Genomic DNA, 27,279 nt, shown 5'->3' on the forward strand with positions numbered 1-27,279 from the left:
TACATGTGCCAATATCTGACTTCACTCATCGTAAAGAATTTTTTCCTAATGTCCAGTCTGAAAACCAGTTAAAAACCTGATGTAAATAAAAATATATTCTGTGATATTTTTAAAAGGATGACTTTTAAAAGGAGTCAGACTCTCCTGACTCATTAGTATGTACTAGAAATGGCTGCTATTCTGCTGAACTAGAAAACGGAAAAAAAAAAATTAGAAAATACTTGATTTCTCCAATTTTCTATAGAACAATTTGTACTGTTATTTCTACTCTTCTAGATACTCACAGATTACTTAAAGTTCATGCTCTTCTTCCATACTGAAGTGTTCTGTTTAGAAATTAAGAACCACTAGTACTGTCTTCACTGCAATCAATTTGTTATAGAAAAGTAATTAAGCTGTATTTTGAAAACTCTGTAAAAGTGAAATAAATACAGTTACAGAAGAAGAGCTAAGGAAGAGCTAAGTATCTAATAACAAATTAAGGAAGTAAAGATGCCACCGTGGCAGGGATACAAACTCCTATGGTATTGTAATATGTTTACCAGCAATATTCTACTTTGAAGCATGACTGACATTACTAATTTTTTCACATTATTTGCACAAAATTGGAAACGAGGCACTGTCAATATGAAAGGAATTCAAAGAGACACCTTCCTATTATCCTGCTAGCCCTTGCCACAGCGCTGTCTGTTTTATTTATTACTTCACTGAGCTGGGCTTCCTAAAACAAGTAAGCAGATAGAATTACCACCAAGAAGTTGCCAAAATGATGATAAATATTATTACAAACTAGTGCTTCTCATAAAACACAGACACAAAACAGATTACCTTTGACACGAGTAGCAAAAATCCTTCCTTGGCTCAGATGCTAGCCACTGCTTGAAGAATGCTTCCTGCCTCTGAAGATAAAGCTCATGCACTGATTCTTTCCAGCTGAGGCCACCATATTATTGCCTTTGTATTACCAAAGAACGTTGGCGTTGAGGATATCTTTCTAGAAAGACATGCCTCCTGCTAAATTAGACTCAACACATCTCATTTGTGACTGTTACTTCCTTCACATCCTTCTCTTCCCTGACACTCTGGCAATAGTAACTCTTCCTCCCCACTCATTTTATGGGATTTAATTAAAAGTTTATAGAAAGAATATAATTTTAACATCATATTCTTAAATTGAAAGATCCACTGTTGCAGAGTATCACAGACTTGTAATGGATAGATGAATGGAAGGAAGGAAGGAAGGAAGGAAGGAAGGAAGGAAGGAAGGAAGGAAGGAAGGAAGTTGCAGTTTCTCCCTCAAATCTTACAGGAGAATGTTGAAAATGGAAAACATGAATTCAAAAGGCTATTCTGTTTAGAAAAGAATGACATGATAATTATGGAAGAAAATATTATAAAAAATGCCTGTGGTAAAATAGTCAGAATAGTGAGGTTAAATGAAGTATAAACTGTAATCAAAATTGCGCACAACAAGCTGGAATGATTGGCAAAGAAAACTAAGACATGAGCTATCTTTTGGGTGAGAATAATGCAATACTGAACACAGCAGTACTGAGAAGACTAAAACCTATCTAATGTAGATTATACAATGCTCTATAGTCAATCATAAAGAGCTTTCTTAAAGTTAGAAGCATCAGCATTCATGCAAGCTCTCTATTCCTCACAGGACTTGTACAGTGGAATTAGCAGCTGGACCAACCTCTGGCACCATTTAGGAAGAGAGATAAGTAAGAGTCTTTGCTGGAAATGGAAGTGGTACTTGCAAGAATAAGCCTAGAAGGCTTTTATTTTATTTGACCGCTCAGCTATGCCTGGTGTCACTCACCAAGGTAATATAGGTGAACAAACATTTTCTTCCAAGCTGTTCAGCTTTATACTTGTACTCAATCAAAATTTTTGTGCCAAGTGGATTCCTTTACAGTAGAATTTTGCCTCAGAGCTATTTTTAATCAATTGGGAAGAAAATAAATCAATGGACTACACTCAGAATGACAAAATATCAGATTTTTCTTGGGATATCACCTTCAAGTATGGATAGCACCTAGCAAGAACATCAGCTATTGAATACCCAATAGTGCTTAAAAATAATCACAATGAATTTAGATTTGTTACACTAAGGCAATAGAATTGGAAGACAAAAAATCCTTTTTTTCCCTATATATAATCATATATATAATATAATAATATTATAATTATAAATATATATTATAATATATATAATTATATTATATTATATTATATTATATTATATTATATTATATTATATTATATTATATATATAATAATCAAAAGGGATAGTTTATGTTTGCAAATGACACACTGCAAGACAATGACACTGCATGTACCGCAAGGGCATGTTGTTGCGTTCTGTGCTATTCATGTTTCTGTATAACTTAGCTTATCCATCAGCAAATGAATAGTAACTGCTAATACTCGGGAGGCATTCACTCAGAAAGCTGGAGTAGCCTATGTTGTTACAGTTCATGAAAGGAAAAAGCATCTTATAATTCTTCCCTTTACACAGCAACCTATGTACTGTACTTTCTCGGGATGACAGAGGCTGCTTTACACTGCTGTAGTGACAAAAATCATACATTCAATTATGCGATAACTAGTAATTACTCATATCACGGAAAGAAAAGCAAAGAAATACAGAACAGGAGCAATGAACTGGCCCTTGTCCTTCTCCCTTTTGCATTCCTGGGACTGGAAAACAGCTGCTGGGAACCACGTCATAGGCAGAACACAGAGAAGACCTCTTAAAGTGCTCCTCTAAGGTGTCACATGGGATTTTGTGGTTGTTCAGCAGTTCAGAGTAACAATCACAAAACTGGCTCACCTTTGTCATCCTGCTGTCCACTAAAAACATTAACATTTAAAGAAAAGACTGATCTAGAAGACTTGTGGTACATTACATTCCTCTAATTTACATACAGCTTCCCTTTCTGTGTGTCAGAAAAGATGCCCATTAATCAATACGAAAATTTTGATAGCAGGGAAGCACAGAGTCATTAAGAGGGGCTGTTTATCTTTGATATATGAACAAATTTCTAGAAGAAACAGTGATGGAGCTTTTGATGCAACTTTTATTTCTCCAAATTTCCTTGGTTTAGACAGGAAGATTATGGAAGATCTTTGATTTAGATCAGACCTATTTAGAAACTGACAGCTTTATGGGAAGTCTGGCAGAACTATTCAACTAAAAAAACCACCTCAAAAAGCTTTTCTATAGTCTCAGTAACACAAGAAATACGAAATTATTTCTGGTATAAGTGCAGAAAATAACTTCAACTAAGGAATGGACAAGCTGACTGAATTTCCCATTTCATACAGCTGTTTTACACCTTGTTGTTCCTGAAAGTACAAAAGGAAATCAGTAGTCAGTCAAGTCTGCTGCTGCTTATTGTTGAGATTAGGCTGCCTGCATGATATGCATCTGCACAGGCCAAGAAAAAGACTGTAATTTGGTTGGACTAGATAAATAAGAACTTCCCATAATAATTCTGTAGGACCAATTTATGCTCTGATGGTCAATTTGGGCATTTTATATTTTCTCTCTCTACAGTTTGCTTTGGATGTTTTTTCTTCTGGGAGGTCAATTTGGTTAGCATTGCTAATTTCTAGTGAATATTACATTAAAACATTTTCAAAAGCATCTAGGAAAATGTGTAGAAGTCATCTGAAATTAACCGCAACAGATGCTCAATTGCAATTCATTTTTCTACAACTGCATCATGTGCAATCTAAAGAGCAGGAAGGCTCTTTTTGTATACTCCAATATGTAGGGAGGAGTTACAAGTATGCACATTATTAAGAATAGTCTGGAGGCCCCGCATCATAATTAATGTTAATTTCCTAACTGGGCTTCAGACTGTTAAGATGAATTTCTAACAGCAAGAAGGAATAAGTGTGAAGATGACTGAAAAATTCAGAGGAAGTGCAGGTAGCCTAGATTTTAATTTTGTATGTGTTCTCTGCACCTCATTATGTATTCTCACTGCTTTCTCATTGCATTATTCGCTCTAAGACAAAGCTACAGACAGTGAAGTGGGCTGCAGTGGAAATACCTATTGTACAGTCCCAATATTCTCAAGATTGCTGAGAGGTTCAGCACTGATAAAGGGAACAAGCTCACTGAAAAGGGAGTCAGCATCAAAAGAAGTACTGCAAATTCCCTTGGGTCTAGTCCAGACTTAAATTAAGCCACAAAATTGCCAAAAATATTTCAAAAGATGTGTGCAGTAAGATTATAAATCTCAGGTGTTGTTATATTAATGATAGAACTAATAATGAAGACAAAGCAAAAAAGATCCTACTTTTTTTTTCAGAGTACAGAAATAAAGAAGAATACAATGACAATAATAATTATTTACTATATAATTAACTTCACAGGTAAAAGATTTCTTACGGGCCAGCAAAAATCATACTGATATTGCTTACTAAAAGTAGACTGATTGTACTTTCTGATGTTTCTTCCAATCTGAACAGAAGAACTTGCAGTGGCAAAGCTGTGGGCCAGATGACATTTCTCTGGTGAACAGAGAGAATTTCAAACCTACTGGGGTTCAGTTTTACCAGAAAATAAAACTGAAAAGAAACATATTTCATGTTCACATTTTAATTTGTGAATCTGGGTTTTCAGCACCCTTTTCTGTCTGAACTAAAACTGCTTTCTTTTTTTTTTTTTTTTATACTTAATTCTAGCTACACTTGAAAGTCCATAGCTACAATAGAGACTACCAAAATGTCCAGCAAACATAAATCACCACACTGCAAATAACATGAATAGATGAAAAGAAGCAAGCTTCTGCTGCGCATTCATTGCATGCTTTTGCTTGAGAAGAAAATTCTTGTTTCTGACATTCAGCTATTAAAGTATGTAGCAGTTGAAGCAGTTAAGGAAAACTCATTCTATAATTAAAGAATTTCTTAGTTTATACATTCTCTTAGTCTTTTCAAGATTTCTTTTTAGAATTTTCCACAGTGCTATTAATCCAGAAGCATACAAATACATCCTTAATTAAAGAAAAAATATATTCATTTTGTAAAAAGATCTTTTTTAAAAGGGAGAACTACAGTTAACCAAAGTACTTTACACTATTACCCTTAAAAGTTGTTTAAGCATACTGATACTTCAATAAACGGATCACAAGCAAAACCACTACAAAATTCAGCAGAGTAAAAATTGGCATAGTTTAAATTAAGGAATTCATGTTGCACAGTTCCCCAAGGGATTAAGCATGTCCACTATACTTTACACATTTTCTATTTAACGAATGCTTTTAAGAACTAACAGGAAAAGTGATTTGTAGCAGATGACTTTCAGCTACCTTACAGTCCTCAGTAATAACGCATTCAGCCTGAACTTTGCATAGTTCAAGGCATTCACAGTATATTAGTTTGTAGCCAAAATAGTATCTGCTGATGTGAAAAGATGATAATAGGCACTTCTGATGCTCATATTTCCTCTGGGAAGTAAAATATCTAGTCATCAGAAAAAATTCAAATTATTTTCTATCATCATGCATTACACAGAGGAAAGAAGTTATAAGGAATAAAATTTATATACATATAGGGCACAAACAGCCCTGGGCAGCCTGATCTAGTATTAAATGGAGAGGTTGGTGGCCCTGCATGCGGCAGGGGGTTTGGAGATTCATGATCCTTGAGGTCCCTTCCAACCTTAGCCATTCTGTGAATCTGTGAAATGGCACCTTTTTTTTTCTTATTTTAGTAATGGTATTGACTGAAAGAGGAAACAGTCCTCTTTCTCTTCCCATCTGCCTGCTGCAGCACTGTAAAGCAATACTGAGAACCAGAAGTAAAAAAGAATCATGAAAATGAGCAAATGATCAACTGTGCTCAGCACCAAATGTTCACTGAAAAAAAAACACTGAAGAGATAACCTTGTCTCAGTATATGGATACCAATATGGATTTCAAATAAAGGGAACATGCTTTTAGTAGTTGGAACAATTTGTCAACTGTTGTCTGTAGTGTTCCTTTCATATGTCTAAATCCAGGATATAAAATGCTTAAGAGGACAGCCTTATCTAAACTCGTTACCTCAACTACTGTAAAGGATTCAGGCCTACATTCTCAGGTTATACCGCTTTTTTTTTTTTTTTTCCTTTAAACTAACTTAGCATTTTTAAACATTTCAGATTTTAAGAATTTCATTAATTATATTCCACTTTTTAATTGCTCACTCCCCCCCCCCCCCCCCCCGTGATCAAGTAGCCCCCCAAGCAGCAGAAGAGAGCCAGATGAACTCCCACTCCATTCAAAACTCCATCTGTGTGATGTCATATGGTACAGAATATCCCTTTGGCTGTCCCAATTCCATTCCCTCTCAACTCCTTGGGCCCTATGCTGCCAAAGGCCTTGGCTACAAAAAAACACTTCTAAGCAGCATCTATAAGCAGTGGTGTGTTAGCAACATTGTTTTTCTCCTAGAACCAAAACATAGCATCATACCAGACACTGAAGAAAACAACTGTCGCAGCTGAAACTAAGACACGACTGTAAATGTTCTACAAATTGTTTGTAATTCTGATTTTATCATCTACATTTCCGAAACAAATTGAATGTCAAATAAAACACATAAAACCATTATATACGAGTAAGTAAGCAATGAAGACAAAAAGACAAAGCAAAGGTTTGCCAACAAACTTTGTGTACTTATCGCACAAAGAACAGAATTGCTCAGAACATTTCAGGAACTAGGTATTTTCTGATCAAAAAGAGATGAACTAGAAAGTCATTTTTCTTCATGTGACACATTTTGGTGGGGAGAGAATGAGTTTCAATGCATTTTGAAGAGAGGCAAATCTGATTTCCAAGCCTACCTGTCATAAGAGTTCTTGTGATGATTGCTGAAAAACAAAAAAAATGAAAAAAAAAAAAGACCACCATCAAACTACTAAATTCCACTATGCCTCTCTGTCTAGAAGGTTTATGTATGCCAGCAATTCCAGCATAGTTAGGCATGCCTCTCTTCCCTGCTATAGGCAAGAACACTTCTCCCTAGACCAGGTTTCTCACAGCCCTATCCAGTCTGGCCTTGAATGCTTCCAGGGAGGGGGCATCCACAACCTCACTGGGCAATATGTTCCAGTGTCTCACCATCCTCATAGCGAAGAATTTCTTCCTGATACCTAGTTTAATCTACTCTCTTCCAGTTTAAAGCCATTTCCCCTCATGATGTAATGACATGCCCTTGTAAAAAGTCCCTCCTCAGCTTTCCTGTAAGCTCTCTTCAGATACTGGGAGGCCACAATAAGGTCTCCATAGAGTCTTCTCCAGGCTGAAGAGCCCCAATTCTCTCAGCCCATCATTTGTTAAATGAAGTAAGTTTCTATGTGAAGTCAGTCTCAGAAAAGAGTTTGTATGAATAAAAGGGAGAAAAAGTCTACTTAAACTTTACTAAACATAACACAGAGCTGTTAATTTACTGTCAATTATTATTAGTTCATTCTATTACCTTTAGTTACAATACTCACATACCTAGATACATTAAGTTCCATTGATGGAGGTGACTGAAGAAACTTTAACTATGTATTAAGATAAAGACACTGAACACGAGAACCAGAAAGTGTGATAAATAAGCCTTGGAAAGTTTGTTAAGTGCCTTTAGCAGATCAAAATTCCAAAGCAATATTAGATTTTTATTATTTTAACTTGTGCAATATATATTATGACTTACATGTATGCACAGTCTTGGACGAGAGTCTTATTCTATTGTGATTCATCAGTACCTACAACTCCCATTTGAAGAAACAAGTATATCTGACTTTCTTTCTAAATAATATTCATTCACAATCAACTTTATGAGAGATAGTATAAGCATTGAACATGAAAAAAGGGGAAGGAAAAGCCTCTGTTTAAGCTCAACAGGAATTGAGAGAAGAATCAAATTCTTCCAGGGATGCGGCACCTACAGTCTCACTGGGCAATCTGTTCCAGTGTCTCACCACCCTCACAGCAAACATTCTACTTGGGAGTAGAATGCTGAAGCCTGGAGAGGTGGTATTCCTACTGCTGCATATTATTTTTCTGAAGAAACCACCCAAACAAGCTAACCCATACAATGAAAATCCTAATTAAACTTATATGTAGACTGCTATTTTTCTGAGATGCTTTGCAGGAGTAATTCTGTAGCATATTTACATTGTATGGGAAAATAAACAAACACCACCATACATAAAAAGACTACTGACCGTTACTCTCTTTAATAAGCCATACCCTACAGTCCTTTTGACTGAATGAGCTCAAATAACGTACATCATGATATAGCATCACTCATTAATTCCTACACACGGAAAGGAAGGAAGTGGAAGATGAAATCATATCAAGCCCCTGTCACTGAAAGGGACTTTCCATTAGACCAGGTTGCCCAAAGACCCATCCAGCCTGTCTTCAAATGCTTCCAGGGATGGAGAATCCATAACTTCTCTTGGCAAGCTGTTCCAGTGCCTTGCCATCCTTTGAATTAAAAAAAAATATTCTAAGATCTAAGCTAAATCTACCATCTTTCATTTTAATGCCATCACTACACTCTCTGAGAAATAATTATCCTCCCCATCTTTCCTGCAGGCCCCTAGGCTGTAAGGTCTCCCTGGATCCCAATCTCCAGGCAAAACAATCCCCATTCTCTTAACCTCTGTTAGAGGAGCTGCTCCAGCCCTCTAGTCATTTTTATGGCTCTCCTCTGGTCTCTCCTCAAGAATTCAATGCCATTTTGCTGGGAGCCTCAGAGCCAAATTCAGTGCTCCAGGTGGGATCCCATGAGAGCAGAACAGAAGTGGATAATTCACTTCCCTTGATCAGCTAGCTACACTTTGCTGCAGCCCATGAAACGGTTGGCTTTCCAAGTACACATTGCTGCCTCACGTTCAGTTTTTTGCCCACCATTTTATAATATAAAAGGAGGATTAATCTATATTAATATTTGGTGGTTAACCACTACACTAAAACTGCCTAAAAAATAGCTGTTTCATTTGCAAAGAGTATAGGTTACGAAGCAGATAATATTACATCAGCATGGTAAAGTTCACTAAATAATTTAATTCAAGATTTCTAAACTTCATTAGCATAGTGTAACTTTCAGTTATATCAGCCTTATCTGTCATCAACCTAGTTATTTCATAATGCCCTAAAATCCTTTGCACTTCTCCCTTGTACACTCCCATACATATTACATTCCTCTACGATTCTTGTGATAAGGTATTGTAGAACAAATTCTATTTCAACATTAAAAATACCATTGCCTATAATTTCAACACTTTGTCAAGTTTTTTCTTTTTTTTTCTTATTTCATTGTATTATGCACTGATCACTGATTCACAAGAAGTGTTAATTAAATATCTCGTATTTTCATATACAGCAGAAGTTTCAGTTTCAAGACATCACCACACCTAAAGACATGACATACCAGTTTTGCTGACCTAATTTTCTTCTAGTTAGAGCCATCAGAAATATTTAATGACTTGACTTTAAGTGCTGAAATGGAAGAATGCCAAAAGTATATCAAAAAGCTCTTTCCCTTCCCCCCCAAAAAAATTAACATAAGTCAAATAAATTGATGTTGAAGTAAAGGATCTCATGCCCACTTTAACGTAAAAGCTTGCAGGTGAACACTGTGAAGACTTGTGTCTTACTTATAAACAAGTGTGAAAGCATGTCGTTTTCTGATTGTGAGTTTTACTTGTAAAGCTTTATTAAGAAGACTCTCTTTTTTTTTTTTTTTTTTTTTTTTTTTTTAACTCCAAAAGCAAATAATGTATATTGGAAACCACTGACCATGATTCAGAGAGATGCAAATGAGAACTCTGAGAATGACTGAACTATGAAAGCACTAACGATCTAAATTAATAATACTAATAAAAGTTTGTAAGCTTTACTATATTATTTCCAACCAAGAGGTCAAAAACCAGAAGCCACATTTTCCCATGTGTCGCATCTAAAAAATAACTGCTTTGAAGCTAAGAAGGTACAAAATACACTTTCAGCATCTAGCACTATAGAATAAATTACAGTATAAAAAATTTAAGGTATTCTGTCTAATAAACAGAATGCAAATATTAGCAACATTATTTTTATTTTATATTTACAAACATCTGTTTTTTAATTAGGAATTCAGAAATATACTCTCACAATACTGTTCAGATAGGAAGAATACCTTTCCTAAGCATCATATTTTCAGCTGAAACATTACTATAACACGGTGTCTCTATGTATTGATTTAAACAGTTTTGAAAAAGCCTTTCTTTTTTTTACAAGTTAGTGTAATTGCTATTTTATACTTTTCTTTTTATTTTTACCTACTATTTAATACCACTGACAAAAAGAATAGTAATTCAGTGTATTTTCTTTCATAAAGCAGCTTGCTTTCAGCCCATTCAAATCTGTCACTTTTCAAAAGTGTTTATTTTTGCATAAGCATAGCTAGCAGTATATGCACAGGGTTATCTATAATACATGCTGTGTGATTAAAATAATAAAGTATAGATTTAATTAGCAGGTAAGAAAATCTATTTCAGTGTTTCATTAAATATACAGAAAAGTTTTTGCTTCTCTGTGATGAGAGAGAAAAAAAATATCCTAGAAGAACATGAATTTTTTTTTTCATGGGCTTTTCTAATTTTGAAGAAATTTATATTTCTGGTTGTAAGTCAAACTTACATTTAATTCCTCCTAGTAGTGTGCTTGCCTTGTTTCCTTTATGAGGTAAGTAAATACAAAAATATTCCAAAATTTTCACAGCAAATAAAGCACAATAAGAAACCCAAAGCCTAAATTGTGCAGCATTTCCTTTTTCTTCTTCTGTGCCTTCAGTAGAGTTTCACAATTTTTTAATGCTGATTGTATCAAGGTTTCAAAAATCACTTTAATTTCCAACCTTTTTTTTTTTTTTTTTTTAATAATAGGGTTAACTCTGTGATGTAATTAACTCTGTGGTGACATTTTTGCCATAAGAAAAGGAAAGGGTTTGTTTTTTATACCTACAGTTAAGGGGAAACTGTTCTAAGTCTAATCAGACTTGAAGAAAGAAGTTTCTCATGTCACATCCTGAAATAATACATTTTAAGATTACAGGAAAATTCAGATAGAAAGGGAAATTGTGTGGTCTCAAGTCCAAGGTTCCTGCCCCAAGGAAGGTCAGCTGTGAAATCAGACTTAGTTGCCTGGGTTCTTGAACAGGTGCTCCACCTGGGTCTTCAGCACTTCAGAGAAGCACAGCATCTTTGGGCAACCCAATGCATCACTGGGCAAGAGTGAAAACCATTCTTTTGATGGTCAGTCTTAACTTCTTGTGATTGTTCCCCTCTACTTGACCCTTGTAAGGTTTCATCTGAGGACACCACCACAAGAAGAACATGGAGCTGTTGGAGAGGGTCCACAGGAGGGCCACAAAGATGCTAAGAGAAGCACCTCTCTTACGAGGAAAGGCTGAGGGAGTTCAGCTTGTTTAGCTTGGAGAAGGTTCTAGAGTGACCACATGGTGGCATTTCTTGAAGGGAGCTTCCAAGCAGAAAGGGGACCTACTTTATGGTCTGATAGTGATAGGACAAGTAGGAATGATTTTGAACTAAAAGAGATGAAGTTTAGGTTAGATGTTAAAAAAACTCTTTACTCAGAAGGTGGTGTGGTACTAGCACAGGTTGCCCAGAGAAGCTGTGGGTGCCCCATCCCTGGCGCTGTTCAAGGCCGGTTTGGATGGGGTCCTGAGCAGCCTCATTTAGTGAGTGGCAACCCTACCCACAGCAGAGAGTTGGATGATATCTAGGGTCCCTTCAAGCGCGTGCTTCGATTCTATGATTCTGTTCTCTCTTGTCTTCCCACCATGCACAACTATGGCTCTGTAACCTCCCTGCAGGTATCAGGGGCTGCTTTAGTATGCCCCCAAAGACACTATGCCTCCAGACTGCATCTGTCAATGTTCCTCAACTTCTCTTTCTCCGAAAAATGCTACTATTCTTACTGATCTGATGGCCCTTTGCTTAACATGCCACAGTTTATTAATTTCTTTCCTGCACTGGGGTAGGAAGGGTTGGCAAGCAAGACTGCGTGGCATTGTGCATAATGAAGACAGATAATCCCTTCCCTTGATAAGCTTGTTGCATATTTCATAATGCAGACCAGGACTGATGCCTAACCTACTGTGCTGCTAGAAACACTGCTGGCTTATGTTCACCTTGATGTCCTCCATAACCCCTAGGGCCTTTTTCAGCAGAACTACTCTGAGGGCAGCAAATCTTCAGTCTTGTCTTGCTGCCAAGGGCTTCTCCTCCCCATGTGCAGGACTTCACTTCTGTCTCTTACTGAATTTCACAAGGCTCCTGTCAGTCCACTCCCTCCTGTCTAGGCCCTTTTGGACAGCAGCCCTGCACTACAGTGCATCGACTGATTCCTTCAATTTGGTATCATCAGCAGTCCTGGTAAGTTTCCAGCACCCTTGCACGGACCACCTGCTTTTGTTGATCTTGCTACTGATCACAAGCAACTGGCGAGGCAGATATGCAGTTCGGTCCCTAACACTCTCAGAGATGAAACTTTCTGATTGGGAGCCTCCTCTTGAAAGCTGCTCTTTGGTAAAATCATAGTAATGTTATATTGCTACAAAGGACCACAATACTCAAACAAGGCAAAACCTGGGTAACTTTCAATATTCTAATTCTTTAAGTAGATCTGTTTGCAGAAAATATGATAAATTAACAATTACATGTGATTGACTTCACCTTTTAGATTAACACATCCAAATTCTGTCATCTACAAGCAAGTAAGACACTTATGTCTGCCACATACGGCTTATTTCAGCTGTCCTCTGAGATGTCCTGCATTTATTCTGGCCTCCTAGTATCACTTCAAGAGGCTGTAGGTCTCCTACAGGCCCTCTGTGACATGCATCAATTCCAAGTAGATGTCTCACATACCCTGGAACATTTCATATGGTATTCACTGCATACAAAGGTATACATGATTTGGACCTAGAAGAGTTTTGTCTTTTGTATCATCCTTTTGATTTAACTATGACAGAGACCTATAGTCCATCGATTACATATTAGCATATAAACACCTAACACATATTTAGACGCCTACAGCTGCTTGCACTCACTGCAAAGAGAAAGCCAGCCACAGCTTGAGATCATGGCAGATGACAGCAGATAATTACAGCTTTTGAAATGAGAAGTTCATGAATTATTCACTTGACTCTAAAAGCCAAATGATTAATTTAAACAATACCACAAAATTATTCGAATAAACTATTCCATAATATTCAAACATCATTCTGAAGGCATCCAGATGAATTTCTAGATGTCTTTCTAGATTATCCCAGATATTTCTTCATGAAAAACTTTGTTGCATTAATTTGTCCTATAATTATCCTATATTATTTTTCATAATAATATCTGGGGTATTATTATCCCAGATAATTCTGGGGTATTATTAATCTCAAACAAGTTTACTGATGGAGACTAAACCCATTGTCTTATGACACCTGAAGTTCATCCCAATCTACCTACACAAATTAATGCTGCTTATACAATTAAAAGTGCTGTAGGATCCCTTTATTTGATCAAGTCTCCATAAACAAATGAAGACCTTTTCCTTTCCGATATCTTGCAAAATACGTGTTTATAGCAAACTAACACTTTTATTCAGATTTAGAACTAAAAAGTACAGCGATGGGTTTTTAAAAATGCTTAAAATAGATAAAATAGATTGACTGATTGCATATCCCTTTGAATTATTGTGAAAGCACCAGAACTATCTAAATCGTGCCATGAAAAAGTGGAGTTAGAAGTTATATAACTTGAAGTTGCTATAAATTGCTTCTTGTTGAAAGCTATATAAAACATTCTCAAATCTGTCATGTTCCACCTCTTCTCCTTTAAAAAAATCTAAGTGAAAACGTCCAAGAAAAACATGAATCAGGTGTGCGTTATTAAACTAGAGCAAAATATACACCATCATAATGACAGAACACTCTCTCACAGCTTAATGTGAAAACCTGTTCCCTCTGTTCTATGTCCAGAGTGCATTGATTGCAATAAAATATGCCTTATTAGGTTAGCTAAACTGATATAGCTAATTCAGCAACAAAACTTTTTTCCCCTCACACGGTATCTCCATTGCCACTTTAATACAAGTTTATTTGTTGAATACAAATTATGTTTATCTTCTCCTCTGCTGCTGATATTCATATGCTCCCTCAAAACACACTATCTGAAAACGCAGACAGGAAAACACATTTTCTGTTTCTCCTCTCAATGAGGCACGTATCATGCCAGCACAGCTACAGCTTCCCAGAGACAATGCTCTACAATGTCTAGTCTCACTCTGGACCTTAGCAAAAGGACATTCTCAAAATTGGGATTAGTTTGACCTACAAGGATTCGGGAGGAATGGAGCATAAAGAGTAAGGGAGCATGAAGGAGACAGCAATTGCTTTATTTGTAGTGGTTGGAACTGAAGAAATTAGATGGCAGAAGATAATAGAGGTTAAAGCTGCAGTTTCCATTTTGATTTAGAAAGGAACCTCAATTTCTTAGCTGCTTAATAAAAAATAGATAAAAATAGATAAAAATATGACAATTTATTTAAAAAATATATTTATAATAGCAAAGGTGCATTTCTAATGAAAAAGGTACGGACGAGCAAAGCAAAGTAACAAAGGGATCAAGGCAGAATTGCATTTGAAATGTCAAAAGTGTGCATCACCAAGCACTGAATACTGCTCATGACTATATCCTGTTTTGTACTCTGAAAGACAACAGCCTCCTACAGCAAACAAAGACAATTATAAGACAGCTACCATTTGTCCCAGAAAAGCTCTTTGCTACTTAGAAAAATACTAGAAGGGAAAAACAGCCCCTTGTTAGTTCAAATTAGCTGAAATTAGCTCCTCTGATTATCTGCTCTTTAAATTGGAAAAAGAGGGTTTTTTTTTTTGTTCAGCGTGAGTTATTTTTAGACTGGCAAAGAGACAATGGTAAACAGAACTGAAGCTCCATGGGCACCTTCTGAGGTTAAATTACCTTTCATGCCATTTGCACAGAAGATTGTTCTCAAGCAGCTTGAGCAGATGGTCGGGACACCATTGTACGTTTACTTGTATCCGCAAAGGTAAATGATGGCTCTTCGAAATCCTGAACAATATGACCCTCGTGATGTTTTATGAACTTTGGCTGCCAAGGGGAAAAACAAAACAAAACAAATAACATAAATAAAGTTAGTTGAAGAGGAGAAAGATCTAACTGATGAAATCTCATTTTAAACTATTGCCCCCTACTTAACCCTTTCCCTTAACAAATATACATATACACATGCAATCTGAAACTATTTCTCTAAAAGGAATGAATAATGAATATATTCCAGCATACTCAGCAAAGTGGGCGAAAACAAATCATACAAATCATTCATTCATTCATTGAAATAAGAATCAATCATCCCTGAGTGTTTCTACTACACATGGCATTTTCAGAAGCATACTGCCAAATAATAACCAGTTCTGCGTATGGGGCCACAGAGATGGTCACAGATTTCCAGGACCACACTGGAGCAGATAGCTGCCCGAATTTGGGGTCTACCCACCCAGCCAAGTATTAGAAGAGAGAAGGTCATGAGAGAAGCAGAATATGCTGAATGTACTTTTTAGATTTCTAAAAATTTCCCAAATTTCTTTGGAAACAGACCTGGTCAAACATCTTCAATGCAAGCCTTTTGCAACAAGCAACTTGCTATAAAACCACTTTTATTTAAGCAAAGTACTGATAAGAAAGAATGAATTTAAAGATTTGAGAGGGCATGTAGAGTCGTGAAGAAAACCCTTAAGTTTTATGAACAATCCTTGGGATGTCAGAGTTAAGTGAGAAGACACTGGTCTTTCGATTTGCAATTAATACTTGCTTAACCTGTCACTCTAAAAATATTCTGAAAGAAAAAAAAAAAAACAAAATTGTTGAATATGGAAAGAATTGGATGAAATCAGTGAAGGGGCCACTATGCCAATTTCAATACACACAGCAAAATAGGACAGAACTGGAACTTAAAATAACATGGAAATAGATAACTGTGACTGACTCATCAGCCTCTCCACTTTCTAAAGCCAACAGGCACTGCAAAACATTTGGTTAACTGAAGTTGCATATGATAATAGTTGTTTTTTTGATAACTGCTTGTTTAAAGTGACACAACATATAAAATTCATATCCTTTATCTAATATCGTACCCTCAACAGCAACAGTGGATGAACACTGAATACATTTCCTTCACTTGCATTTCAGTGATTGATTGGCTTCATGTTACTTCTCTTTGTTCTTTTGTCGTCATATTCAACATGCATTAGAACAAATGTGCAACTTAAACATTTAAGATCCTTGACAAACTTTTAGGAACTCTTAATACTCACTGGAATAATGGAAAAGAGGAAAGAAGAAGTAAGCGTGAAATAACATAATTCTGAATGAGAACTTCATAAAACGTCATTTTAAGAGATTGGGAAAATAGAACAAACTTATGTTCATTTGAGAATATGAGAGAAATCTTAGATTAGGAGATTTTTCTAATTCTCCTCTCTGCCCCAGAAAAAGCAGAAGCTTCAGTTAGGTTTGGTATAAGTATCAACTTTTCATGAAAATTTTCATTAAAAAAAAAAAAAAATAGTTTTTCTGTGCCATGAGAAAACTGTTTCTCTTCCCCTCTTTATTCAAGAAAAAAGGAATGGAGTTTTGTTGTCCCTCATCTGTTTATCTTCACTTAACATTCCTGGCTATATCTGCCTACTTGCAAATACATAATAATGAAAGTAATAAATATGCTCATGAACATGTTCAATATGAACTGAATGGCTGAGAGAATCCAACTCTCAGCAAATCCAGTCTTCCAACATCAGTGGATTTCACATAGAAGATCAGTATTACTACATCTGGACATTCTGGACATGATTTTTTTTTTTTTTTTTTTGTGTGTGTGTGTGTGTGTGTGTGTGTGTGTGTAAATAACCTGATTTTTTTTTTTTTTTTAAACATCATTTTATTATAAAAAAAAAAAGGTAATAAATTGGTGTCACAAAAACCTAAGTGTCCCCATCCTCGGAACCAACAAATTCTCATTGGAAGCAGCAAAGTGTACATTTTGGTTTCCCAGTAGAAGGGCATCTGAATAGCATTAAGGCCCATGTGTTCTCTCATCAGATACTCAATGTTACCAGCAGTAAAGAACTGGATATTTTTAATAGAAAATACAGCAAACCAGTAGTATTCACAAATGTGCTTTTTGAAAGAAGTGCGAAATAACTTCTATACTGAAAGAACTGGAATGACTATAAACATTTTAGCCTTCCACCTACCTCCCTTCAGATGTGAAATTGTCCAGAAGACTAACAACAAAATTAATTTGAAAACATTGAGAGTAAAATTTCAGCAAATCAAATGAAATTTCACTTTTTTTTTTCCCCTCTTACTTTGAGCAAGGAACACCACGAATGTCTGACCAAATTACTAGTTCATCCTGTAAGGTGGGTCACAGTTAATGTGCACTAATGAGTTGTCAGCTAACTCAGCTGCTGCAAGCATAGGCTGTTTTTCCCTTTATACAACTGAGCATTAGTATGTTTTCCGATGACTAAAGCTAGTTTCCTTTCTGCACATTTAGAGAGGCATAAAGGGCCCCAGCGGGAAGACTGGAATGGTGTTCCCATCTCTCCAATATACAGTAAGTTAATTCAATCAATCATTTATGGAGGGAGAATATACTGAACACTCTCAGGAAGGAGACTCACTAAAAATAAGGAGATGAATAACAAATTCAGATTTAACAGTGTGGTTGTACAGCAGTTGATTCCAGAAAGAATTCCTCAGCAATTAACTCCTTTCAGACTACATCTAGTTGGTGAGTCCACATAAACAGAGCAGATTATAGTGAGATTACTGAAATCTTATGTATGGATATCTCCCAATTAACAGAATACATACAAAACATTGTTCCATAACAACAGAAGGAAGGGAACACAAAAATGGAGAAGTAGTCCTTAACCTCAGTAACGTGAGTGAAAAGCTGGAACACATTTTGTACAGACAGCTATTCTGAATGAGGCACTTCAGAGGTAAAAGAGCTGATCAGGAAATCAGAAAACTGAAAATTTGGTGTTGAAATCATTAAAGCATACCTTCTAAATCTTTTCTTGCTGCATATATATTACCAAGCTTGTAGGTTAAGACATTTTTATGATTAAATCTCCAATTTAACATAGATGTGCGCGTTGGAAAGACTACTTGAAATTGCATATTCTAAAAATGGTAAAACCTCATGTCTTTCAAGAGCTACCAAAAACATATAAAAATCTGCAGCATTACAAGCTCTGTTAAATATAAATGAGTTTTAGGATGCCTTTTCCAAGCATTCATTTCTAAAATTTTAGCTGCACTTCCAAGGCATTAGTTTCATGTGCTTCCAAGAATTAGTTTCAGAATTTCTATTATTTCTGCATGTCCCAAGTCTATTGCAATTCTTATCAGAATAAAGGACTGTTTCCTAGTAAAAACATCGCTGCCTCTCCGACACTTGTAAGCAAACAAAGAGCCACCAATAACAGGGTTCTACCAATGTTCTGGACCTCTGAAAATCTCTGTGGAGATAAATGGTGACTATCTGGAGTCCCTAGAACTTCTGTAGGCCACCAAAGCCACAGTGCCTACTTTCCTATTACTTCGTTTGCCTGGAAGAAGTATCAAATTATAACTTATCTGGGGCAAAGGGAAGCAACTTTGTTCTACTGGGACAAAGCAACAGAAAATCCTTCCTTCCTTCATTGTAGTAGTGGCTGAAATGAGCTACAGAGCTCTTTTGGAGTAATTCAAAAGTTGATGAGACACAGCTGAGTTATCTGATCTAGCTTTGAAGTTGGCTTGCAGTCCAGAAGTCCCTTTCAACCTATCATTTGAGTCTATGCGAAACTACTGTGGTTCATCTGAAGACAATGTAATCACCAGGAGAAAAGGTATGAATTTTATCTGCTTCAGACACTTTAAAAAAAAAAAAAAAAAAAAAAAAAAAAGTGAAGCTGAGCCAGGGAGTTCCAAATCACTGGAGTTGCTTTGCAATAGCCATAAGAGAATAGCAGCTCAGCTTTTATGTTCCAGAAAGACATAAACTGTTCTAGTACTATAGAGTCTCTAATTCCCAGCTTACCCACAGATCAGCAATGATTCCAAAGGGCTACTAACAGCCAAAAGTCACCAGCGTAGTTACCTGCCACATCTGTGTCTTCCTTTGAGGTCTCCCCTATCACTAATAAAGAGGCTGACTCTGCTAAATCTCGTAAGGGAAGCCAAGAAACAGCCTGAGGTGGTACTGAAGTGGAAAACAGAACAAATTAAACTAGTTGTCTTCCTGCTTCACAGCCAACTGCAATTACTTTACTGGAGAGATATTATCCAAAGAAAACACTGAATCACACAAACAGGAACCATTTCATTAGCATCCCCAGAGTGAACCTTTCCTCAGGTGTAATTTGAGGAGCCCTTAAAATATGCAATTCTATCTACAACTTTCAGTCCTCAATAGTTTCCTACTGTAATTCTAGTTTCCCTCTACAAGAAATCCTGCAGTTAAATCTACTTTCAGAATGACTTCCCTGATTAATTAGTCTATAATGGCGGTACTCTCTGTTGGATTGAAGCATTTCTTTGTTTAAAAGTAATCCTTTTCCTCTGAATGCTGGCAATTTTGGAGCTGAGGGAATGAATCACCACCACTTGGTACTGCCATTCACATTACTGGGATGTGTACACATGTAAAGTCACTCTGAGCCATAATTTCATGTTCTCCTCAGTCAGCTGTGGATTTTAAGAGTGGAAGAAATATGTGGAGGTGAAAAACTCGTAGGCCATCCAACATTTCTGTCAAAAAGACTAGAGTGACTTCCAAGATACTGGAGATACATGAATTGTGAACAAATCCAACTCTGAATCTTTAAGGCTAACTTGAGCAAGTCTAATGTTTGCTGAAAAATGTCCCACAGACAATAAGCAAAAAGGCAGAACACAGAAATACAGGGTGCAATTCCCATAAGGAAACAGAAAGAAAATAATGCTTTGTCCTGTGTTAAGCTTCGCTGCAAAGGGTGAGGGAGGCACTGGAACAGGTTGCCCCAAGAGGTGGCAGATGCCCTGTCCTTGAAGATGTTCAAGGTCAGCCTGGATCAAGCTCTGGGCAACCTGACGTAGCTGTAGGTGTCCCTGTTCATTGCAGGGGAGTTCGACTACATGGCCTTTAAGCATTCCTTCCAACTCAGATGATTCTATGATTTTATAGCTTTCTGAAAGACAAATTCACTTGGCAGACCTGATCAGTGTTTTGATTTTCACTCTATATGAAAAAGGAAGTAATGACTCTTGAGTTTTCACACAAAAATGACAGAGGTACTCCTTACAGTGGACAGCAGAATGTTCAGTGGCATTATTTGAGATTCAAGTATCACTAAGCATCATTTAGTTTTCAAGAGATCTGAGCAAGAGTCAGTGATACCTCCAGCTATTAACTCCACTAAACGCCAGTTAACTACAGGTGCCTATGGGTTTCGAAAGGTTATTTGGATGTAGGAGAGTAAAATCTTAGAAAAAATGTTTCCACAATATAAAAACTTTTTTTCCTGACCGCTTCTGTTAGGAAAAAATAAAACAAACTAAAATCAAAACAAAACCACCTTTGAATAAATAATGTAAAAATTAAAAAAAGCAATTTAATTAAACAAACTTTACAAGGATGCTATGCAACAACATACTAACATATTAATAAATTTACATTAATGACTGAAGGGCAGTGCTTATCTCATCAGCTTCACAGAGGCCCATTTCACCTGAATTTAAACGATTTCAGTAAAATTATGCAGTGAGTCAGCACAGAGACCAAAAGAGAACTAGGGAATTGTGTCTCTTTGTCTTTCACCAGTAATTCACACTCCCACATGGAGAAAATGGATGTTACTACCTTATTAAGTCCCACAGTATATTTAAATCATACCAATACACTGAACCATATTTTAGAAAAAATACCTACAAATCAATAACTCACAAACCTAACTACAAACTGTGATGTAAGCCTAACATTCATGGTGACCCAAGTTTCAGGATGGATACAAGTAGAAAAGATGCAATACTTGTACAAGCTGATGGAATTAACAGCTTTAGCTTCAAATCCCCTAGCTTTGACAGCTTTGAGTTCTCTTATGACTAAAATATGTCAGTCTCACTTTAAAAGCAAAACAAAAAGATCACAGAAGTTTCTAGCCTCAAAGAAGCTCCTTAGGTTCAGCCAATCTTTAATAAATATTAAAAACTCTCTGTTCGGATCTCCTTTAAAATCACATGCAACTACAGAACTGCCTATGAAGTGTTTCAATAAATAGAGTATTGGAAATCTGTCACCTAACACCAAATCTCTCACTTCAGTCAAAAGACTCAAGTGGAGGGATGACCTGAAAATCTCCATTTATATGGAGATTTCTGGTACAATTTAGAGAAAGTGCACAAACATTAAATAAAGAATGTAAATTCTGATCGCATTTAGATAAAGTTAACATTTAGTCAAGAAATGTGTCAACTCTATAGTGCTTAGCAGAACTATCTTTTTAATATGTGATTTTTAAAAAATTAGATGCAAATTTGGGAGAATATTTTTTATTTCTCTCACATATTCTGTTTTTCATTCTGTTTCATTGTATGGCCCCCTTTTCACCATGCAAATATGAAGGATCTATGTTGAAGTCACTAACAAGTCCACAAGTGCTGCAATGTTGACTTAATATGAATCATAAAATCAGCATTTCCTCATATGGAAGATGCTCCAGGCCCTAATCATCTTTGTTGCCCTCTACTGGACTCTTTCTAGGAGATCCTTGTCTTTTCTGAACTGGAAAGCCCAGAACTGGACACTGCACTTCAGATGCGGCCTCAGCAGTGCAGAGTAGAGAAGGGAGAATACCCCCCTTGACCTGCTGGCCACACTCTTTTTAATGCACTCCAGAATTCCATTGGCCTTTTTGGACACAAAGCCACACTGCTTGCTCACAGCCAACCTGTTATCCATCAGAACGCTCAGGTCCTCCATAGCAAAGCTCCTCTCCAGAAGGTCATCCCCTAATCCATATTGATACACACAGTTAACTGTGTCTATTCTGTTCTAAAACTAGTATGAACTGGTTCTAGATCTCTTTTGATGCTGATATTCACAAATATGACAAAACATATTAAAAAAATCACACATTCATATTTTTCATCTCAATATGCTTGAAATTATCACTAGTCACTAGAATTATACAAGATACTGTATAAATATGAACAATTTACAACCTGTTTTGGGTAAGAGACAACCCACTATTTCCCTTCAACAGGCAAAAATCTAGAATTCCACATCTTCCAAACAAGCCAACTATAGCCAACAAGCCAACATACAGGGATAAGTAGGTTGTGTTTCCATTTTTTACTGTTGCATAAAATTCACCCTGTGCTCTCAGTTCTTCTAACAGATAGAGGGGCATAGCCAATGTGTTTTCATCCCTGCTCTCCCAGTTGCTCACATCTAATAGCAAGTAATTACTTATCATTCTCTTTTCTGTGGTATCTTGGGTTGAGCACTGCTGAGTTAAGGAGGAATGACTCTCCTAAATCTGCTGAAGCATGAGGCACTGTTTTATAGAAAGTTTTACAATCTGAAAATGCAACGTCTTAAAGGGAAGACCTCTGCAAAATTTTTAAGAGAATGTTGGAGCATCTTATAAAATTTCACATGTAGACAGGTCTTTATGATATACATGAGTTTGTTTCTCGTCCCAGAGGCCCTTAGGAAAGAAACCTCTGATGCCTATGTAGCACCAAACTGAAAAAAATTCAGTTAGAGATGTTTCAACATATACAATAAGGAATGAAACAGAAAAGGGAGCTGAAAAGCCAACACGAAGATGAAAGAACCTGAATGATATAATTACTGTCAGCAAGGTGAAATTTTCTTGAAAGATACAAACAGGCATGAGTTACAAATACTATCAGTGAATTACAATCATCTGGCCTAATTAAAATAGATTTCTAAGCTACATATCTCTCTTCCAACTGGAAGAGAAAGGTTTCACACAGTCCGATTCTGATGCCATCGGCTAACATGGTAAAATAGGTGTTATTTTCAGAGCAGCCCTCATGTCTCATGGGTTGGCACTTCTCAACAATACCAAAGAGTCTACAGGCAAAGCCATCTGAAAGGTGTAATCAGCTAAAAGCAAATTCAGAATGCAGAGAAGTTATCAGTAACAGTAAACAGCAATAGCCATATTCCTGCACAAACACCCCAAACTACTTGGTTCTGGATTCCCTTAGTATTTGCTGGAGTATTTGTTTCTTTTGTGGGAACAGTCTAGGCATTGAATTAAGAGATTAAAATGAGAAGCAAGTTTTGAATTTCAAAACTTCATTACAATGATGTTTGAGGCTGGCTTAATTTCACCCATCTTGTGTGAGAGAGTAATGGACTGCTGGGAAAAGCATTACAATCTGAGGCAGTAGACCTTTGTTTGGTTCTGAGAAACAACAATACAGTCTGGCAAACTGTTACTTCACAGCAGTATGAATGGCAGATAGAAGCATTAATTGTCTTTGACATTTACTGCTGTATCATTGCTACCTACTGAGCATGAAATCCCAAGCCATTTCTTTGTTGTATTCTAATAGTCATCAGAAAACTGATATGTAAAAATGGTGCGGTAGCCCTAAAAAAGTGGTATCACCTGCGCAAGAAAGAAACATCTTGTTTGCATAGCTTTCAAAATCTACGTTCAATTCCAGGGCAAAAACATGGCAGGAGGTTTTGTTGTTGTTGCTGTTGTTGTGTCTTTATTTATTAATTTTTTTTTTTTTTTTGTAACATGTTTATTTCAGTATCATTTAATTATTCAATTATTGGTATGAAAAAGTGTCCAAGTTCTGGCAAATTTCTATTCTGTACTATAAATAAACGCATCCTTCACAGTGCTCACTGCTTTCTTGTGTACTTTAAGTCTTCTAAATATGATTTTAGAGATGTAATCGGCTGCTTGAAAAAAATGTAACCTAATTGAAGTAGTATTCTGAAGAACATTATTTCTATGATTACAACTTCCCTAATGCATAGCTGTAAACAGGAAGAACGATGGCAAGCATCCTAGATAAATGTGTCCTCATAGCTGTCACTCCTTAGTCTTGACCTTCTGACACTGTTCCAGCTGTGCAATGACGGACTCAGAATTAAGGAGGGACAATCTCAGGCTCATTCTATTCCTGGCAAACTCCTAGTATTTCTCTAAAAAGAAAAAAAAAAAAAAGCAACAAAACTCCACACACATAATGTCAAGTGTAGTGGGCTACAATAAATTTCTAACATATAATCAAAAGAAATACTGAACCTTCCTACAGCTTCTCATTTCTCGCTATTAAAATACATTAGAAAAATAAAATAGTTCTAAATTAAATGTCATGCTTTTCTTACAGCTAGTTGGATGTTTTTTTTGTGTGTGTGCTTTTATTTTGAGCTGTATAATTCAGAAAGCACCAGTTTCATCAACCTCATTTCTAAGAAATCCTATTTCCAGTGTTTGTGGGTTTTTTTGGTTTTTTTTTTCTTTTTTTTGTAAACAGCAGGAAGGAAGATAAATGACATTAAGTAATTCTGACTTAAGATATTTAGAATTGTAATCTATATTCTGTGTAACTCAGAGCACAATGCTAATTCACCCAAGAAATGTTTGTCTGCAAAAACAAATTATAATAAAAAAAAAAAATCTGAAGTAATGAGAGAAAATGCAAAATAGGATGTGAAACTATGACCACTGCAAAATCCCAGTGCAACTAGAGAACGATATATATCTTATAAAATATATGCTGTACTATACATAGAGTATTCATAGATAGAGTTCGCCTAAGAAATCTGTTTTATGATATTGGTGATACCTGCATACAGTATTATCTTGCAGCCAGGAAAACTAATACAAGGTCATATATCATATATATATATATTCGCCTCCTTTAAGTCAATGGGAAAAAAAGACCTTAAGGTTGTCGCAAGGAAAGCAAAGTAAATCAGGCACTACAAAGAAAGATGGCGTGAAAGTTTATTTATTTCCCCTATAAATTCAAACTGCTCCAGCAGCATCTTTTTTTCCTGTGGCTTTATGTATCAGCCTTGATCCTGGGAGATCCTAATATATAAATGCTTAATGAATAGTCTGGATCTAAAAAGAAATACCACGAAAAGATGACCTACAAGAATACTTAATGGATTCTAGATAAAATATCATTGTTATTTGTTGCATTCTTTGCTGCTTTAAGCCCCTAACATAACTGGTGAGCGTCACTTAAATATTCTAGGCTCCTCAGGAACTTGACCTTAAATACATGGACATTTTTAATATTGAATTCATAAATCTGTTCCAGTACCTCTCTGTACTGTACATGTACATTTCTGTACATGGTGTTATACCTATAGATAATGTACTGAGCAATGCAATGAGGGGCACTCTGTCCCAAAGAGCATAAACTTGAAAAGGCTAAGCAGGTTCTGTATAGAATACTGCAGTTCAAATAGTGACTTCCTCCTACACCAAAATAGAGATAAAATGATAACGTGAGTATTTTTAGAGAAAAAGAAGCCAAGTTCTTCTACATCAGCAAAATGCATCAAGATTTTAACAGCTACCTTATTTCCACTGACAGACACACAGGTAATGAAGTTCACAACAGAGATCCACCCAGAGAACTCTGCAGTGAATACAATAGGATTTTTTTTTTTTTTTTCCCCCAGAGCAACCTAAGCATCCATACAATCAGAAACCATCACACTGTATTATCTTGGAGCACAGACAAATAGTCTCTTCCCTAGCCTATAGATAGGCACTGAGAGTCAGGATTCATTATAATATCTAGCAGTGTATATTTGACAAGATCATAATAGTTATCATTTACATTTTGTAAATTAAAACTTCATCTGACCTAAGTATTTCAGCAAAGAAGCACAATTGCTCTGCAGACTATATGAAAGTCTTACTCATTAAGATTATACATTCTCAGCAAACAACAGAGTAACGAGAGCTCTTGCTCTCTTTTAAGAAAAGCAGACTTCAGACACAGAAATTTTACTGAATCTCTACACAACCACAAAGGATCTCTAGGAGCACTTACCACTTACCCTCTGTGTTAAAGGTCACTACCTGACCAGCAGCCTCTGGTAAAATCATAGATCTGTTTTAAATGAAAGAAACAACTGACGGCAAACCTTCCTGTGCACTGACTCTTTCAATCACAGTACCTGAAGTGTATCAAAATCACAATATTTTCAAAATTTGAAATGAGTTTAGAACAAATATATGCATTTTGCCTGTGGAAGTTATCATACCTTGGATGTAAAAAATTAGTAGAAGATATAATTACTTAGAGAGAATAGTCCAACAGAACAGGAAGCACTATCACAGGTTAATTTTTAGGGTTAAACATAAATCATACATACATAAATCGTGAATAAGTTAACTTGTGGGAATAAATGGAACAGAAAAATACGCTGTAACACTGTCCAGCAATGTTCTCCATTTGAATACACATAAGTAGAAGAAACTCATTTTTTGAAGGGAAGTCACATCATCACAACTGCTAGTTCTAAAGTTCTAACTTCTTCTATAGAAAGGAGACTCTGCTTCCTCCCTAGAGTCCCTTGTCAGAAGTTCTTAAAAGAGAAAAAAATGAGATCACATTCCAAAACCACAAGATGTAAAGCCTTGCAAACAAATAAGGATTGCAATTGATCATCTCGATGAGAAAGTACAACAGAGGATAGGAAAAAAAAAAAAAAAAAAACAAACCACAGAAAAAAAAGCTATACTTTAACTTCTATGTGACACTTCTAAGAGGGAAAAGAAAATCCACTCCAATTAAGAAAATATCAACACCTCAAGAGTGAGGGTAACTTTGATCTTATTATTTGCCAGATAAATTTCATCTCTTTAAAGCTTCAACTAAATAGAACCAAGTTATTAAGGAGTAAGAAAACTGAAATAAGAGCCTTTTAGAGAGACCAAGGGCAAATTAACAGGTATAATATCTAGACTGATTGGCTACATCAGAGGAATTAAAATAATAATATATCCTTATTGGTAAAACAGTAGTCACGCATATTCAGTTGAGTGTTGAGTAGCATTTGCATAAAAAGAAGCAAAATTTCTTATCAGCTTCAACCTTTTCCATTTAGATTTGCAGGTTCTCTA

The 27,279-nt window shown here is 36.1% G+C and overlaps 1 protein-coding gene across 5 annotated transcripts in view; it reads right to left on the reverse strand.

Moving 5' to 3' along the window:
* Window positions 1-27,279, reverse strand: part of DLGAP1 (DLG associated protein 1) — a 377,818-nt gene that overhangs the window by 289,013 nt on the left and 61,526 nt on the right. For 4 of the 5 annotated variants that reach the window (XM_048939382.1, XM_048939380.1, XM_048939381.1 and 1 more), the window contains exon 2: window positions 15,041-15,190. The exons of the other annotated variant lie outside the window; for it this stretch is intronic. The gene's annotated coding sequence lies outside the window, so the exon portion shown is untranslated. The remainder of the gene's footprint in view (window positions 1-15,040; window positions 15,191-27,279) is intronic. 5 annotated transcript variants of the gene reach the window in all.

The sequence above is a fragment of the Lagopus muta genome, chromosome 3, assembly GCF_023343835.1.
Source record: "Lagopus muta isolate bLagMut1 chromosome 3, bLagMut1 primary, whole genome shotgun sequence".
Classification (NCBI taxonomy): domain Eukaryota; kingdom Metazoa; phylum Chordata; class Aves; order Galliformes; family Phasianidae; genus Lagopus; species Lagopus muta.